Here is a 14,130-nt window from a genome sequence, read left to right on the forward strand (position 1 = left end):
TTCAATCTGATGACATGGGGAAGTGAAGGAAATGACATGGGCTTGGGCACAAGAAGGTTTATTTGTATGAAATACAAATAAATCATCAGGTAATTTCAACCAAATATATGAAGGGATTCTGCCACTGCTTTGTCTCCACAAGGGGTGGGGTGAGGTGGTTGAGGGAGTTGCTAACAAGCAACTGATGAGGCTTCTGCACCACTTCTCTCAGATAATACACTTGGCTGTGTGACTGTGATGTGAAGATAGACTGTCCAACTCTTCTACCTCACAGGCCTGGTAGGTTGCAGTTAGCATGTAAGAGTCCAGCCCTGAACATCTGCTTTTGACAGTGTGATGTAGGGGTGGTTGTCTGTGCCTTACCCTGAAACACTGCCTCAGTGAGGCAGCAGATAATTGATAGGTACCCCCTTCCCGGTGGCATGGCCTGGATGGGGATCCCTTAAGACCTGGGGTCACCATCTCATGGTCTTGGATGCTGGTGCCGTTCAGGGCAGAGCTCTTTGGAGAACATCACTGGACCGTGCCTCAATCCCTATTTCCTATACTGTGAGTTTCCTGTATCGTGAGTGAGTTAACCACCCCCCCCAAAGTTCCTATAATCATTAAGCTGTTTCATTGGGTTGGTAGCAATTTAATCACATTATTGTGATGTTTCAGAATTATACAAATGAGTGATAAAATGAACGTCAGGGATGTTTTTTAGGATAAGCTGGTTGAATACTTAAACAGTGTGATACTTTCTTTTGGTACCTGGGTCAATCTCCCCTGCCTCCTGTCCCAGACTTTTTAAGCATATTACAGCACACCATCATCAATGAATTTTAAAACAAAATGTGGCACTCAGTAACAAGTATAATTACTAAAATATAAAGATTAGTGTCATTTAGAGATCCAAATGTAAAAAAAATTAATTTAACTACTATTCTAAAGCAAAACTACATGAGAAACTCTCATTTCCTCAATGAAATAATTAAAGATAGTCTCAATAAGCATGACAAAGCCCTGCTTTTCAATATTTGACCATATTTATGACTGTCTTTCCCTTTGAACCATTTTGCATGTGGCCCTTGTTTCACTGAAGGATGTCAGAAAGGAAGATGTATGGGGTTGGGGATTTAGCTCAGTGGTAGAGAGCTTGCCTGGTAAGCTCAAGGCCCTGGGTTCAGTCCTCAGCTCTGGAAAAAAAAAAGGAAGATATGTCTGCTTAATCACCTTGTTGCCCTGAATCTCACTCCCACTTCTGAATTTCTGCTCTTGTGTCATCATCCTAAGCCCAAATCCCTGTTTCCCAGAGTGGGCACTCTGGTGTCCTTAGAAGACAGTACCTTTCAGAGAAAATACTTCTGTGGCAGACAAGTCTAAGGAATTCCAACTGGTTTTATGCCTTTTTAGAGATTAATCATACCTAGTATTATATTTGAATTCGAATCATCCAAGGAAAGAGATTATCAAAGGGTGAAAAAGCCTTTTAATTTTGCTTGAGCCCTTATTGTCCACTCTTGTTGTGTCCTAGAGTTACCAGGATCATCGTAGTTGCATCCTGCTGGGCCACCTGCTTCCTAACACAGTCAAAGGAAGGGTGTCTGTAGAACATGGAAACTGCAGAAGAGGTTATCACATCTTGGCCAGCACCTAGTCACATGACCACAAGGGAGGCTCGGAAACATTGTCTAGTGCTTAAGAGGAAAATTAACTACACTCTTGGGAATAGCTGTCAATTTTTGCCATAAATACAACCAAGAGCACTACTCAGAATGAGTGTAGCACAATATGGACTGAATTCTATCCATAGCCTTTCAGGGAACTGACATCTGTCTAAATTCTGTACAGTTCTACCACCTACAAGTTTATCATAGTGCAAACATTTCTGCTCTAACTTGATAAAGTAAAATAAATTTTCTGATAGATTGCATTCCTTTTGATTACATTGAGGGATCAATATTAAATTGTACTTCAGAATAGCAAAGAAAGGAGTATATTAGATAGCTCAAGCACAGACATTTCTGTCATTTTATGCAAATAAAGGATAGAGCTGAGAGATTTTGAAGGAGGAAGTGGTTTATGACCCATTTGAACATCATTATTGTCAGAAGATATTTCAAACCAACTTTTGCCCATTGATGAGGGCTTAACTTCAACTTGGAAGTGATAATTTGAAGTGTTCCTGTGGTACTTTGATTTGCCCCCATAGGCTCATAGAAAGTAGAATTATTAGCAGGTGTGACTTTGCTGTAGTAGGTGTGGCCTTGTTGGAGGAAGTATGTCACTGTGGAGGCGGGCTTTGAGGTCTCCTATGCTCAAGCCACACCCAGTGTCTCAGTGTACTTCCTGTTGCCTTTGGGATCAAGATGTAGCTCCTTTCCTGTGTCACTCTGCAGCTTCAATGACGAGATTCTCCCTTTCTTCCTTTGTTTCTTTCTTTCTTTTCCCCCTCTTTTTCTCTTAAATTTTATTCTGCTTTATTTTGATGTGGGGAGGGAAAAGAGTAGAATCGGGAGGCATGATGTGAAAGACACAAAGAATAAAAAATAAATTATATAAAAAGATGTAGCTCCTCCATTCTCAGCTCCTTCTCAGCACCATATCTGCCTGCATGCCACCATGTCCTACCATTGATGATAATGGATTAAATCTCTGAAACTATAAGCCATCCCAATTAAATGTTGTCCTTTATAAGAGTTGCTGTGGTCATGGTGTCTCTTCACAGCAATAGAAACCCTAACTAAGATAGTGGCTATTTGAGATTTCAGTTGAAAAAGATTGAACATGACCTAATGTTTAGGTGGCAAGCATCAGAGTGTCATGATAATGGATACTTTCCAATGTCTGGTTTTCTTTTTGCCAAGGTGCATAGTTAGTTACCAGCCTCTGTATGAAGATTCCTAAAATATGTGACAATAGAATACAGAAGTTTCTGAAAAAGAAGTAATGTGTCTGGCCTAACTGTAGGGTAGACCCAGGTGATTTCCCAGGTCTCTGAGTCTATTGGGTCGATATGAAATAGTAGGAAAAGCAGCTTTCCTAACAGTTGTACAACTATGTAGAAAACTCATATGTGAAAAAAGGAACCCCCCCCCAGAACTGCATTTCACACAGTTATTGACCAACACACAGATAAACTAAATTGTTAGCTTTCTTCAAAAGACACATGATTTTAAACATTTACTTTAAAATATTTTTATTATCTCATAGTATTGAGTGCTCACCAGGTGCTGAGTTTGGGCCAAAAAATAGTAGAATGATCTAAGAAACTTTGTGAGAGAACCAGAAACTTTGTCTGAAGAAAATCAGGGCTTGGGGGTACTTGAAGTTATCCTGAACTGTGACCATGACAGAAGGCTGCATGAGAGTGCGGCCCCTTCCTGAGGGATCCAACGGCACCCCAGTTTGCTGTAAAGAAAAGCATCTTTCAAACTTGCTATATTGGTATGTTGGTATCTATTTGTTGATCATTGAACCTGTGTCTTGTGCTACGGGCATTTGGCTTCGTGTGTTTGAGGTAAAACATGTCAGAATGATGAAAGAATAAAGGGAAGTGAACTCGGGGTGATGCCATCATGAGAGGGATGCTGCAGTCCCCAGTGACAGTGAAGGACCACGAGGGCATTGGGGATGAAGGGGATACTAGAAATAGGAAGGGACTGATTTTCTGAGACAAGTTTTTGGGATGATCTGAGTTATTTCAAGCTTTGAAAAATTGTACAGGAAAACTTGTATTCTCAAATGGTGAACTTTTTTTAAAATTCCCCACTAACAATAAAAAGAAACATTCTGTTTAAAAACTCACCATTGTTTTCATCAGTCAACACCAGAGGGGCAGCTGTGTCCCCAACTACAATGTGGGCTCTTCGCTACCACACCTGAGGCAACTTCCACTTCAGTCTTCCTTGCTCTGCATCAAACATGTCTACTAATTACGGATTATTTTGTGCATTAGGCCAAAGGAAAGTGCTAGAAGGAGGGAAGGGTGTGGTGCTTTTTGCCCTGGTCCCCACTTGGCCATGTGCTCTGTGTTCCCTGCATTGCTGTACTGAGGAGCACACACCGAACAGGGACATTCTCCGTACGGTTACCCTGTCTAGCTTCTGATATCTGTTCCTCTTCACACTTCCTTCCAGGAACGAGGACTGTGAAAATAGTAACACAATATCAACGTCTAAAACAAGGCCCATGGTACTGCACTCTCTTCTGATTTTCTAGCAAATTTTAAATTGCTCCTATCTTTAACTCAGCTCAAATACTTTTGACAACAGCCTGTCTTTCTTCCCTTTATGAGACTGATACTGGTGGGTTAAAACAAATTCTGTATGGTGTCTATTGAGGTTATCTTTAGAGTGTTCTTAGCCTCAGTGAGTTCAGTGGTAGCTGCACTGATAAAAATGCCTCCAGACACCAACCTTTCTAGTGACTACACTCAGCTTTCACATTTCTTCTACATGTAAAGAGATATTTGTCATAAAATTCCATTGTGGTGCTAATGGTTGTAAATATTCTGGTCTGAAAATGAATGTCTTTTCTTAAGAAAATTCATGACAAAGGCACCACACCTATTTACAAATCTTGGAGCATGGGTCCAGTGTTCAGCTTGTGTGATCTTGTGTCTGTCTCTAGAATAACATCCTCTTTACCCAAACAAGACCCTCTGGAAGATTCCACTTGCTGTTTTACATATTCCCATGCCTCCCTACCCCACCTCCATATTTTCCAAGAAAACAATTGAAAATCCGTGTAGGCTTCCCATCCCCATCCACGGTTCCCCATCATTTTATTTCCTCTGCTCAAGACATGAAACCTCTCAGGCTTCCCATATGGAATTCTAGCAATTCATTTTGGAGGGTTTCGCTATTCTCCTTGGATTTTGACTCATTTCCCTTTTATCTTTTTGAGCAAAGTCTTCTTGACTAAAGGCAACATTCAAGGTGACTTTTTAATTTCACATTTCCTGAATGTCTGTAGCGCTGTTTCAATGTATAACAAAGACATACTATTTCATATTATTCTCAATTTTTCTGTTAATACAACCCAATATTGTATCCATTTATTTTTTAATCTTCTCCTGTATGTCAAGTCAACATATTCTTTGAGCTATCAACTGTGGCATCTCCATTTCTTTCTTGAGAGGCTGTGGGTAATTCAGCAGCCATTAGTGTACGGTGTATGAGTAGTCTGAATTGCTTCTTCCACTGTGTCTTACCTTGAACTTGCTACACTGAATTCCATTCACCATTGTGGAGCTCTATTACGTAACTGCCTTTGGTCTTTCTGAAGTTCTTCCCCCTCTTATCATTGACTACATCTATGTTTAGCATCTGAATAATTATAGAGTTTTGAGAAATTCACTGCCCTGCTTTTCACCCCATCTTTCAGATTGTTAATAAACTTATGGAACACCAGTACCACCTCTGATCCTAAGACTACCAACTAATTTCTGAGCTGATAGCGATCTCTCTAAGAAACATTTCTTTCAGCCAGTTTTCAATCCAGTGCTTTTTGAACTCAATAGTTCTTTTCTTTTTCCTAAAGATGCCAGGTGAATCAAATATTGTTAGGTGAACATAAATATAGTTAAAGATATATTCTGTAGTTTCATTGACGATTGGCCCATAGCAATCTGCTGTGGAAAAAGTGAAAATGAATGAATTTTTTTCTAAACGAACTTTTCATGTGTGTGAAAAATTGAGGAAAGGCATCATGAGATATAATTTAATATTAATTAGATTGCTTAATATATTGAAATTTATCAAGCTATCATTTATGAATATTTCCATGTAGAATGTGCCTACTAGGCACTTCAGTGCACTAAAGACAAGGATTTCCTTCTGATTTCCCTGGTGGACATGAAAACACAAGCAAAGGGTTCTCAGAAGATGAACTGTTATTTGACTAACTTAGGCCTGGTCTAGACAATCAGATCCAACTTCAGTTTTATCCCTGTCACTTAGAAACTGCTTGATTTTAGTGAGTTGTGCATTTTCTAAATCTTTGTTTTCTCATCTAGAAAATAAGAGCCAAGTGTCTAGGCTACTGTGAAGTTTAGATTGGAGGAAATATGCAAAGTCCCTGGTTTATTGTCCAGTGGTGTTCTAGGTGGTACTTTGCAGCTTTTCCTTATCTAAAAGGTGACATTTAAAATGGATGTCAAATTGTGTGTAGGATAGTTGAATGTGATTTTGATGAAAAAGGGGGAGAGTTCCTTGAACTTATGCAGAGAGGTGAGACAGTAATATGTAAAACTGAGCACAAATATAGACTAGTTTAACTACAGCCAAACTTCTTTTGGTGTATAAGTGAATGACAAATATTAGGTATCTAGGATTTCACATGTGTTGGGGGAGCTTGAATCCCAGTCCAAGGAACTGAATCTTAAACAAGAAATGGGTAAAGTGTGCAACTGAGATAAAGGAGACTTTTTTATTTCTTCAAAAATATTAATTCCCATGCCCTCACTTGGGGGATTGACTTTCTTAGTCTGAGGAGGTTGACCTTGTGCACATGACTAGCACTCGACTTGCAATGGGTTGTTCTACCCTATTCCATGGTGCTTATATGTGACCAACGGAGGACTAGCAGGCACCAAAGAAGATATTTGGGAATTGTGTGCAAGGTCAGCTTTCGAGTCCCTCCCACTGTTTCTAATATACTGTGCTTGGGCTAGCTCAATGGAGTCAGCAGGAAATTGGTGGTTAAAAGGGGAAAAGGCTTCCTAGCCAAATTTTCTCTGATGGATAAAGAAAAATCATTAACCCCTGCAGATATGTGAATGTTCACAGACAAAATCAGCGAACACTCAGTTTGTTTAGCTGGATTAACCATCATCTAGCCAAACCTGAGACATGACAGCTAAATAAATGCATTTTATTTTATGCTACTGAGATTTTTATGGTGACCATGTAATTACTATTATTTGGCAAAAGGTAGCTGACCTCCTCAGTCACTGTTCTATTGCTGTGAAGAGAAACCACGACTAAGGCAACTCTTATAAAAGAAAAAACATTAATTGAAGACTTGGTTACAGTTTCAAAGATTATTCCATATCATCCTGGTGGGGAGCATGGTGGCAGGAAGGGCAGGTGCTAGAGCAGCAGCTGAGAGCTACGTCCTGATCTATAGAACGAGTGGGAAGCTCTGGGCCTGGCTTTTGAAACCTGAAAGTATACCTCCAGTATACTTTCTAATCTATTCTTCTAATCTTTTTAAAATATGCACTTCCTGGTGACTAAGCATTCAGATATGTGGGCCTGTGCTAGCCGTTCTTAACCAAACCATCACACCTTCCTTGTAGTAGAATATTATTTTAAAGTGGGTTACTTTTGTTTATATTGCATTTGTTTAAATCTGTGCAGCTGTGTTACTGTGCTTGTCTAAAACACCTGATGGTCTAATAAAGAACTGGCCAATAGCAAGGCAGGAGAAAGGATAGGCGGGGCTGGCAGGCAGAGAGAATATAGAAGGAGAAATCTGGGAGGAGAGAGATCTAGCAGCTAGAGAAGGAGGAGGACTCCGGGGCCAGCCACTCAGCTACACGGCAAGCCGTAGAATAAGAGTAAGATTTATAGAAGAGAATGGGAAAAGCCCAGAGGAAAAAAAATAGATGGGATAATTTAAGTAAAGCAGGCTAGAAACTAAAGCAAGCTAAGGCTGGGCACTCATAAGTAATAATAAGTCTCCATGTATGAATTTAATTGGGATCTGGGTGGTGGGCCACAAAAAAGAGTAAAAAAAAAATAACAACAACATTTCCTAGCACATTTGGTTAGATCATCTCAGTCACAAGTAGATGATAATGCATATAGCTATAGCACATTAATGAAACATGTAAAAATTTGCACATATATGGCCTACCTCTCCATCCAGTTGACCTTCAACTAGTACACTGAACCATTTCTAAATCTGATCATCAGGATATATAAAAAATATAATTAGGATTAGGTAGGATTCACAAATAACAAGGTTATGTCCTCCTAATACTGATATCATTTTAAGCTTCAGAAACTAAAATGAAGAGCAATGCAGGGCAAGAAACAGTCTTAGCACAGACAGCTCAAGTAGTTCACATGCTCATGGCCTCTCAAGGCCGATTGCTAGCACTGGCCTTCTTCATTCCATTTCCTACTTAGGATCACAAATGACATGTCTCACTGTTGATTCTGCTATGAGTAGCTCAAAATTAAAATTTTGACTCTGTCTTTTGTTGGCCTCACCTAATTTTCCTTAATCTTTCACCAACATGTCACCACTTGAGATTCTAGTTGTTCAAGTTAGAAATCTAGAAACTATTATTGATTGCTTTTTTGCTGTGGATATTGCTCTGTATAAATAAAATGCTGATATAGGTGGGACAAGCAGAGAAGAGAATTCTGGGAACAGGAAGCCTGAGTCAGGAGATGCTGCCAGCCACCATGATGAGAAGCAGACGTTAAGATACTGGTAAGCCACAAGCCACGTGGCAACTTATAGATGAGTAGAAATGGTTGATTTAAGATATAAGAACAGTTAGCAAGAAGCCTGCCATAGCCATACAGTTGTAAATTATATAAGTCTCTGTGTGTTTACTTGGTTGGGTCTGAGCGGCTGCAGGACGGGTGGGTGAGAGATTTGTCCTGACCATGGGCCAGGCAGGACGAGAAAAACTCTAGCTACATTTTTTTGTTTGTTTGTTTCATCAAGACTTGAACATATATGCCCACCTGTAACATCTGCCTTGGAACCTAGTAACTTTTTCTGTGCTCGCATTCTGTCTGGTGTCATCCAAGCACAGCAACATCCTCCAACACATCTGGCTCTTCCACTATCATCATTCTCATTCATCTGCCATCCATATACCTATATATGTATATAGCATATGTAGTATATATATATGTATATATATATATAATTTATATATTTACATATATTACCTGATTAAATATTTTCTGTGGTTGTCACTACATATAATAAAAGACAAACAAGCAAAACTAACAACAACCCACACCTAAGCTGCTTCCCGAGGCTACTGTGTTTCCAAGGGTCATCCCCTTCCTACCTCACCTCATGCTTCCCCTTCCCTGGTCACTCTCCAGCCACACTGTTCTCTAGAATCCTTGGCTATCAGTCTTGTCTCTGCTTATGATTTCCTTCACAAGCTGCCACTGTCTAGAATGTTCTTTATGTGACAAGCTCCTTTGCACCTTGGTGTAAAAACCTCTTCAAAGAGGGTATTGTGGCCACTTCATTAAAGTTATTTCTTCCATTTCCTGCTCCATATTACTTGTCAATTTTCAATTATATTTATTTTCATTCTTGTATCTAATATTTATGACTTTCTTCCCTACTGGGACACAGTCCTGCAGGGTGTGAGTTTGTCTCTCTGGGACACTGCATCTTCAGGACCTGAGAGCTGACTGATGCCGGATTAGTGTAAGTCAACTGAATTGTGTAAGAGAAAAAAAGATGCAATTCTATGTCTAATTCAGTTGAGATAACGGTCACATTTTGTAGCTTATATTATAATTCCTCATTACTTTTCTACCTTAAAGTTCATTTGCTATAACCTTAAGCTCTCATAGCTTTATGAAAAACCTTTGCTTATGAACAATGGTGATCAAAATCTTCCATAGCTTTCTTAGATGAGAAGTTTAGGTCAAGTTTTACCAGAGTTTTTAGGCTGGTAGTGGAAGTAGCAAACAGAAAGACCCGAAGAAGGTCCACTGTAAGAGCATGATCAACCAACTCACCAAGGGACAGACTTCCTGACACTACTAATAGTAACTCCAGTTACTACACTGACGCTAAATTTTTCCATGTGTGAACTGGAATGATGTCATAGTCTCTTGGTACAGAATTTGAAACAGGCCTAAGAGTGCATTCTACTAGGTTTCCATGGTGCTCTCTTCTGAGAGAGAGAACACTCAGTGTTTCTACAGGAAGAGAAACCAGGAGGGAAAGCTCCTATGGTTCAGTGGCAACCCATATTAATAACTGAACTGTGGACACCTGATGAAATTTATTCTCTGGCAAACCACATGGTTTTAATTACTGGCCATGGCTCTTATATTCATCAACAGAGGTTTGCCTACAACTAGAAATCACTAAATTTCCTTTCTTCACTTTTAAAGAGACATATACAGTCCAACTCAATCCCCACATCCTGGATCTGCAATAAGACCCTATTCTCTTTCCTTATTGCCTGGTTTGTAGGCTGTTCCTCATCTACATGGTCCTGCTGATGTCTCAATGGGCTTCTTCTCCAAAGAGTTCTCATCTGTGGACACCAGTGTAGAATGTGATCACAAACTCAACAAGTTGTAAACCAACACTAACCAGGTGCTCACCCCTAATCCCTAGAACCCACAATTCAAAAGCCAATCAGTAGCTCACCTGAACACAGGGTGTCGCATTGGCTGTCTCAGGTGAAAGTAAGCAGCCTTTCTCTTTAGCTTTTATTAAATAAACACATTGTGAAGTTTTGCTATCTTTGTTATTGCTCTAATTTATTTAATTTATTATTTCTATTGTGATTAATCTTCCTTGTGATTTTGTGTTGTTCTAAAATTGTGTAAGGAAAATTATTTCAGGGAACTTTGGTAAACAGTGTAAAAATAATAGTGATATATTTATTTTTAGTATATTAGAAATCATATATATAAACATCATATCACTATTTATTCCTTAGAAAATAGTTAAACCATGAAATTGACTCCAAAGATATTTTTATGAAAAAAATTTACAAATCCTTAGATTTGGACAAAATTGCAATGTGGAGATGAAGGTTAGAAAACATGCCATGGTTACTCTAATCTACTGTTCTTTAAGATAAGGAACAGAAAGACTGATAAAATATCAACTTCTTTTCATTTGAAAACTTGGCAAAAAAGCTAATTTTTTACTGGAGTCAAACTGAGAAAGAAACATCTTTACAGAAAACAAACAAACAAACAAAAAACACCCCAAAACAAACAACAACCAAAAGCTGAAGGTGGAGGGAGAAAAAAAGGAAATGGGGAGTGAAGAAAGAAAGGCAGTCCCGGAATTAGGGTTCTGGTTGTAATAGAACTCTTGTGTGCTGGGCTGGTAAGTGGGAGAGATATAATTTTTGGATCCTGGACTGCTCAGACCCTTAAAACCTCCCAGGAAAAGAGCTTCGGTAGGTCTGGGGCTCTGCAATCCCAGCCACAACGGAATGCTTTATTGCCGTCTGGAAGTGTTTATTTTCTGAACATAAATTCAGGGGACAGATTCAAGGCATGTCTAGAAATAAAGCATATCATCATGTGAGCCGAGCTGACAAGGACAATTTACTGTACCTTGCATTTGTTCTGAGCCAATCGGAGGAGAGCTGACGATTAACATTCTAAAAATCCCGCTGTTCAGTTAAGCCTGCCCCTTCACTGAACTTTGGAGTGGCATGGCTTAACCCCTTGAGGACTGCAGTACAGAGCCCTGAGTCCTGGTACAAATGTACAATATTGAGATATTCTGTGTCCTGGGGGTTCACCATGAATCCTGTATCTTTGAGGGCCCTGGGAAAGAAGGGACAGTCAAAAGCTAAGCTGTTTCCTTGTGGCTTTTTTTTTTTTTTTTTTTTTTTTTTGAGGGAGGAGGTTGAAGACTGGAATTTATTGGGCAAGTTTCCGTTTGGTTTTTACAGTAAAGACAGGACAAATGTTTATGCTGAACATTTAACCAGAGCTAGAGGGAAAATATGGCATTTGAGGATGAATTTCCACGTCTTCCAAGCACAGGCATGAATGGTTTCACTCCCAGCAGGATTGCGTGCAGAAGCTGTGAGAGTTAAGTCAGATGCTGCATGGGAGTGTCCGGCCCCCTGTGCATCCTTTGATCCCTCTACCTTGGGTAATGGACTTTATTCTGTGGCCATATTGAGTCCTCGGAAGAAGCTGAAGAAGAATGTTCTGCAGTTACCCTGAAGTCCTGAATATTCTTTTCTACATATCTTTCTAAATCTTAATCTGGATTATATGTAGTCCTGTTTACCCTTTGTTAGAATATATGATTCCAAGTTTCTTTTTTTATAAACCCAAGAATGTGAGATTGGAAAAAATTGTTCAGTTTTAAAACATTTCATAAAAATGAACTTCAGAATTCTGTATTTTTAGATTTAAAATCAAAGAGTTTGAAATCACTCGCATTTGAAGCACATTCCCAAAACAGGGGTAGAAGTAAGTGTGAGGTGAATAGGTGATGTACAGTTGGCTCTCTGTACCCCAGAGGCACTGATCAGTGCTCAAGAAACAGCTCAAAAACGTTTGGAAACACGTGAATTATATTATTCCTGAACATCCTACAGAGTGGCTGGATGAAGAAGAATTTTAGAAATCTGCGCTTTATCTTATTAATGTCAACCTTTGGTCCTTAAACATTCATTGAGAGACAAGGAACAGTTTAATTGAATTTTTTTGAACAAAAGCCACAATTCTTCATTGTCTGTTTTAATGACTTTTTAAACAGATATTTTCATGGAAAGTTGATTTATGTGCTGAGAGCATTTAAAGTTTTCCTTCTTTTCTTTCTCTTATCTCCCCTTCTTCCTTTCCTCCCTCCCTCCTCCCCTCCCTCCCTCCCTCCCTCCCTCCCTCCCTCCTCCCCTCCCTCCTTCCCTCTCCCCTTTTCTCTTCCTTTCTTTTTGGATGTAAAATGTTTCCCTTGGCCTCATGTGTTTTGGACCCTCTGTTCTCAGTGGAGCTGTTTCAAAGGCTGTGGGACCATTGAGGGTGGGGAAGAAGGAAATCTTTAGGGCACCCTGCCATGAGGTTTATAGCCAGGGCAAACTTGCTATTTTTTTCTTCAGGTCTGCTAAGATGTGAGCAAGCAGTAGCTGAATGCTCCTCTGCATAATGCTATCGTTGCCACAACAGACTCCATCCCCATAAATCCTTGTTTCCTGAAGTTGGTTCTTATAAAGTACTTAATCATAGCTATATTTCTTATGAAAACAAAACAAAACAAACACAACTTTCTTTCTACCTTCTCTCCTCCCTCCATGCCTCCCTTCTTCCTTTTCTCTCTTCCATGTAACTTCATTTTACCCAGCTGTTAAGATGAGTCTATATTCCAGAGCACAGTGTTGATTATTTCTCATTTCAATTTCACTTCCTCTTGATTTACTCAAAGTTAGGATCAAGGCAACACAATTGAGATTGCAGTTCTGCCTTTATTGCCAATATCTTATTTATGACATGTGGGTTAGTGAGATGCTTCCTAACTCTACATAACTTAATAAGGCTTCTGTTAGAAATCACTAATGGGGGATTAAAAACTGGCAGATTCCATTGCCTTTACTGATAACTCCATATATTACTACTTCTGTTTAATAATTAATGCTCTTGTTTTTAAGATATTAACAATTTAGTCGTTGCCCTACTCAACCACTCTCATAATGAAAAGCTCGGAGTGTTCTCTGGGCCTTGTATCACTTCCACACTAATTGTGATGAAATGTTCAGTGTAATGTACCAATAAATATTTGAAAATTAGGTGGAAGGAATGTGGGGAGAGCACTTTGTGCTTTTAATTGATATCCCAAGTAGCACTGGTTGCAAATGGAACTAATGCGTGTGATTTTTCCCTTCTCGAGATGCGATTTGAAAGTTGTGGTGTCTGAAATAACTGACAATGGCTGTTGACTCTGGCTAGTGTCTGTTGATGTCAGCTGCCTTTGCTCTCTTGCTCTGTTTTGCGGTGAGAAAACAATTTACTGGAAATGTATTTAACTTGGTGTCTGAAGTTGACACAGAATAGTGCAGAGGTTTTCCTAAAAGCTGTCTCATATGACTTCTAGCCCTCTCCATTTATTTTTTCCTTTTTTCACCAGACTTAAGTCAGTCCTAATTTTCTAAATCTGAATTCATCTCAAGCCCCTGGGTATCTTTCACTTTTATGTCCTATTTTCTTTACTTGATTGTCTCCTTCCTTTCTTTAGATTTATTAATTTTGTGTGCCTGGTGCCCATCCATGGAAATCAGGAGAGGGCACTGGATTTCCTGGAGCTGGAGTAACATACAGTTGTGGGTGCTGGAAACTGCATTGTGGGTGCTGGAAACTGAACCCAAATTCTGTGAGTGCTCTCCACTGCTAAACCATCTCTCCAGTCCACATTTTTCAAGCCTCCTCTCCATGTTCCATTTCAGTT

General features: G+C 39.4%; 1 long non-coding RNA gene across 1 annotated transcript; it reads right to left on the reverse strand.

Moving 5' to 3' along the window:
• Window positions 1-3,220: 3,220 nt before the first annotated feature.
• LOC143267509 (uncharacterized) lies at window positions 3,221-9,805 on the reverse strand. Its single transcript, XR_013042648.1, has 3 exons — window positions 9,717-9,805; window positions 3,791-4,130; window positions 3,221-3,393 (listed from the first exon to the last, which is right to left on the reverse strand). It is a non-coding gene; the product is annotated as an uncharacterized LOC143267509 (long non-coding RNA).
• Between the last annotated feature and the right edge of the window lie 4,325 nt (window positions 9,806-14,130).

Source organism: Peromyscus maniculatus, chromosome 10 (assembly GCF_049852395.1).
Source record: "Peromyscus maniculatus bairdii isolate BWxNUB_F1_BW_parent chromosome 10, HU_Pman_BW_mat_3.1, whole genome shotgun sequence".
Lineage (NCBI taxonomy): Eukaryota > Metazoa > Chordata > Mammalia > Rodentia > Cricetidae > Peromyscus > Peromyscus maniculatus.